General features: G+C 40.8%; 1 pseudogene; it reads left to right on the forward strand.

The window, feature by feature from the left end:
- Positions 1 to 1,097: 1,097 nt before the first annotated feature.
- Positions 1,098 to 3,150, forward strand: LOC146546750 (granzyme K-like; annotated as a pseudogene).
- Positions 3,151 to 5,192: the final 2,042 nt, after the last annotated feature.

Consider the following 5,192-nt stretch of genomic DNA (forward strand, 5'->3'; position numbering starts at 1 on the left):
CAGCTGCTGGAACAATTGGTTTGCACAACCAAACAATTTCTGCACAAACTGTCAGAAACCGTCTCAGGGACACTCAACTGCATGCCCGTCGTCCTCATCGGGGTCTTGACCTGACTCCAGCTCGTCGCCGTAACAGACTTGTGTGGGCAAATGCTCACATTCGATGGCGTCTGGCACGTTGGAGAGGTGTGCGCTTCACGGATGAATCATGGTTCACATTGTTCAGGGCAGATGGCAGCTGAGAATGTCCCAGTTCTTGCATGGCCAGCATACTCACCAGACATGTCACCCATTGAGCATGTTCGGGATGTGCTTGACCGGCGTATACGACAGCGTGTACCAGTTCCCACGAATATCCAACAACCTCGCACAGCCATTGAAGTGGAGTGGACCAACATTCCACAGGCCACAATTGACAATCTGATAGACTCCATGCGACGATGTGTTGCACTGCATGAGGCAAATGGTGGTCACACCAGATACTGACTGGTTCTGGGTCCCCAGACCCCCAATAGCGCAAAAAACTGCACATTCCAGGGTGGCCTTTTGTTGTGGGCAGTCTGAGGTACACCTGTGCACTACTCATGATGTCAGATCAGCATCCTGATGTGGCACACCTGTGAGGTGGGATGGATTATCTCAATATAGCAGATGTGCCCACTACCACACATTTGGACTGATTTGTGACCACTGTTTGGGAGGGATGGTTATATTGTGTATCTGGAATGAATTTTAGGTCTCTACGTCCATCCCATGGGGAATGGGAGCAGTAACAAAGGTGTTGCGTTTATATTTTTGTTGAGTGTATTTTGTGGGCACTGTGTGGCTTCAACCCAGTTCACAGTAATACTGGTAAAACTAGAAAATGAATGATGATTATTAAAAAGCACATATGATTAACATGTGAGCAAATTGGCAAATTATATTTTTTATTTTCAAAACTACTGATGATTGTTATAACACATTAAGAACACTACTGGCTGTGTGTGTGTGTGTGTGTGTGTGTGTGTGTATGTGGTGTCTGCTCAGCGTATAAAGCTGTGGATCACAGTGGACTTCAGTGAATTCAACATCCGCTCAGCGAGAAGTACGACGACATGTTGTGCCTGAGGAATTTCAGTGTTTTCATCTTGTTCATGCTTCTTTCCATCATCCAGTCAGGTGAATGATGTTTTGTACTTTAGTTTACATTACTGACTTAAAAATCTGCTGATTTTCTTATGTGACTGGATTTTTTTTGTTGTTTTGGGTCATGGTTCTGAGATGGAAGGAAGGAAGTTAAGCCACACTTGCTGCCCTTCATGGTTTATTTGACAAGCAAGAAATCTATGTGTGTGTGTGTGTGTGTGGGGGGGGGGGGGGGGGGGGGGACATTAATCCACCCACAATGGGTCCTGACAGCTGCTCACTGCACTGGGTAAGAACCCAAGGTTCACTTTTCCTAAATTTCCAAATCAAAATATTGCAGTATTTATTTTCAACAGAAGATGTGAAGTGTAATGCAGATGGAGATAATTAACACACCCACAAACTGCTCCAATCTCGATTTAGAGTGAGTACAATATAAATGTTATTGCTGGATTTTCATACAATGCAAAAATAAATATGATCAATATAAAGCTTTATAAAGGTAACTGATGTGTTTTCTTACCCAGAGCGTAACTCCTCCTGACAGGCAGGGGTTGCACTAAAATGTTATGCTTTTATAAGAACACGACCTTTAAACTTTTGACCTTGAAAATTACATACTAAAATTGTGTATTTTATTATCTTTACTCATTGTGATGTCAAAGGGCTTTGTATTGAAAAAATAATAAGTGTGTTGTACAGTTTGAAGATGATCCATAAACAATTGTGGGCAATTTCAAGTTTGATGTGGCTTTGACCTGATTTTCACCAACATGAAATCAGCTTGAGTTGTTATTTGTGTCTGACATCACACAACGCTTGAAAACTAGCAAACAGACAAACAAACACAAAGAACCGATTACATCCTGCCCTCCTTCAAGTGGAGAAAAATCCCTTTTTTTTTTTAATCTATAACATTTAATAATGTTGAAGTTTGTCACTCAGTTGGAGGAAAGTGTCATGCAGATCCATCTGAGGCTCAGTAACAGCCATAGCCCAGGCGTATGTAATAATACACAACTATGATTTGAACAGTTTTACACACTCCTGACCTTTTGGTGTAAGTGAAGTGTCATCACTACACTGAGTTTTTCTTTTGCAGAATGAGCAAGGCGATCCTGGGAGCGCACTCCATCGCCAAAGAGGAAGAAGAGTGGAGGCAGGTCCGAGAGGTTGAGAAACGTTTTGCTCATCCTAACTATTTCAATCATATTGTGGGCAATGACCTCATGCTGCTCAAGGTAAGCATAAAATTCAGTGTCCAGTAGCCGGTCAAGCAAAGATACAACAATGTAAATAAGTTTGTTTCCACCTTATAAAGTGCATTTCTGTGTATGTTTATACATGTTTCAATAATTCGCTCCAACTATTTCCCATTTTCCAAACAAAATATATGAATTATTAAGTAGTGACGCAGACTTTATCACAGTGGCAAGTCTGTAACATATAGTCAATGTCAAAATGTAACATTTCTTTTCAACTCTTTCTCAGCTTAAGGAACCAGTATATGCAACCAAGTCAGTAAAATGGCTCCAGTTGGGCAAAATTGTCAAAGACCCTGCAGATGGCACCACGTGTCTGGTTGCTGGATGGGGAATAACTGAAGAGAACCACACCTCGGATGTTCTCAAGTCTGTCCGCGTGACTGTGATCGGCAGACATAAGTGTAACTCTTGTGAATATTACAACTACGCACCTTTAATCACCAGTGACATGGTATGTGCTGGTTCAAATGGCAAAAAAGCAGCGGATACCTGTCAAGTAAGTATGAAGAATGTATATGAGCATGTAATCATTGAGCTCAGCACCATTTTGACGTTTTGACACCTGTAAGTGAGAAAAAGGTCTACAGTGCATATGTACTTGCTGCAGGGGGATTCCGGAGGCCCACTGCTGTGCGGCTTTCAGCTGGTTGGAGTTACTTCTTTTGGAGCTGGTTGTGGGGACATTTACAAGCCTGGAGTCTACTCGTTTCCCTCAAAGAGGCAACTCAAGTGGATCAAAGAAACTATGAAGTCTTAAAAGTCATCAGGCATCAGTCCACATAAGCTAAGCTAGATGACAATGTTTTATGCTTTTATGCTATTTAATCGGCTGAGCTATCACTTCATACCTTTCACTTGACCAGCATCATTTTATTATCTCATTGATTATGTTATATTTTATGGAATCTTTGTCACTGCTGGCTTGCTCTAATTGTTACAGACTGTGCACATAGCAGCCTGTGGTTAGTCCGTTTATGCACACACAAAAGTAAAACAACAGTGAGACTGTCCAGTCTGTCGCCCAGAGACATTCACTATGTCCAGTAAATGAATATGAGGATTTTGAACAGATTTTTTCACAAAGATAAATTTTTAAATATGTTTTCTTGTTTAGTTTTGTTCAGTATTTGTACTTGACACATCCCCTCCCTGCCAAAAGACCCCACAAAAAACAAAACTGATACAAAACAATATTTTTTACTTTATTTTTACTTTCTACTTTTCCTACTTTCTAATAAAGGTGAAGTAAAGATATCTTTCCTTCTCTCTGTCTCTTATTGTTTGTACTGCAATTCTCTCAAAGTGTCATGTTTTTACAGTAACTTCTAAATCTCACATCACTAAATCTTAATCTTAATTTAAAAAATCTTGATCAAAAATTGGTAATTAGTCCTTCATTTTTAACCAAATTAAATGTCTTTTAATTCTAAGAAACCTGCCTAAAAAGGCAGCAAGGCCACATTCTTGATTTGTTCTTTGTCAAATGAGCACCTTTCTCTCGTGTGAATCAACCAGTTGCCAGGGTTACCATGTGTTTGTAGGAGTGCGAGGTGAACCTTTTATACAGCAGTTTGCTTCACTGACAAGTATGATTACAATCAATCTTAATTTACCCTCTAACCACATTATTTATGCAACTCAAGTTTTTATGTTTGGAATTTTATCATGTTTAAAGTCCCTCATGAGTCTGAAACACATTTGGGTGGCTCAATCATCATCATATTAGCACCATTTGCTACTTGCTTTGACTTTTTGGTAATTTAAGACTCTCTTTTTGGACTTGCTGTTTTCTTCCAAATTTATAAATTATAAAATGCTGCTGACAGCATTTTGGTAAATGGCCCGTATTTGTATAGCACTTTACTAGTCCCTAAGGACCCCAAAGCGCTTTACACATTCAGTCATCCACCCATTCACACACAGGTGATGGCAAGCTACATTGTAGCCACAGCCGCCCAGGGGCGCACTGACAGAGGCGAGGCTGCCGGACACTGGCGCCACCGGGCCCTCTGACCACCACCAGTAGGCTACAGGTGAAGTGTCTTGCCCAAGGACACAACAACCGAGACTGTCGGAGCCGGGGCTCGAACCGGCAACCTTCCGATTACAAGGCGAATTTTCAAAGCTAGATGACATGCGAATAAAGCTAGTGCCAGCATAGAGAGACGTGCACACCTACATATATTAGTTGGCTTTCTCTCGTGTGAATCAACCAGTTGCTAAATTTGCATTTCTGATACATATCTGTGTAATATCAGTTAACTTCTTACTATTTAACCATCAATTATTTAGTAAGTACTTCAGCAAATGTTATCCAGCCCTATGAAAACAGAAGTAAGATCATTAGCAGATTAAAGCTTTGTTGTGTCAGTGTTTCCTCTCCAGTTGTTGCTCATTGAACAGTCACGTCAAACTTCTGTCTTCACAGAAATTAAGTCTGGTTTGCTTTCTGCTAATACCAGAATATGGTTTTGAGCCAGTAATGCAATATATATAATTTTACTTCTCACTTTCTTCCAGCAGATGACACCAAGTTGATAATTGGGACTTATTTCATATTATTGCAAGCTTCCTTATATGTAATCAGGCCCAGTGCACCCGAGAGTTTCATACTATTATAGCTGGTGGATTGACTTTTAATAATAACAATGGATTGGATTTATATAGCGCTTTTTCAAGGCACCCAAAGCGCTTTACAATGCCACTATTCATTCACTCTCGCATTCACACACTGGTGGAGGCAAGCTACGGTTGTAGCCACAGCTGCCTTGGGGCAGACTGACAGAAGCGAGGCTGCCA

Source organism: Mchenga conophoros, linkage group LG23 (assembly GCF_057382185.1).
Source record: "Mchenga conophoros isolate Kocher_MC1m ecotype Shallow Benthic linkage group LG23, M_conophoros_male_GT1.1, whole genome shotgun sequence".
NCBI lineage: Eukaryota > Metazoa > Chordata > Actinopteri > Cichliformes > Cichlidae > Mchenga > Mchenga conophoros.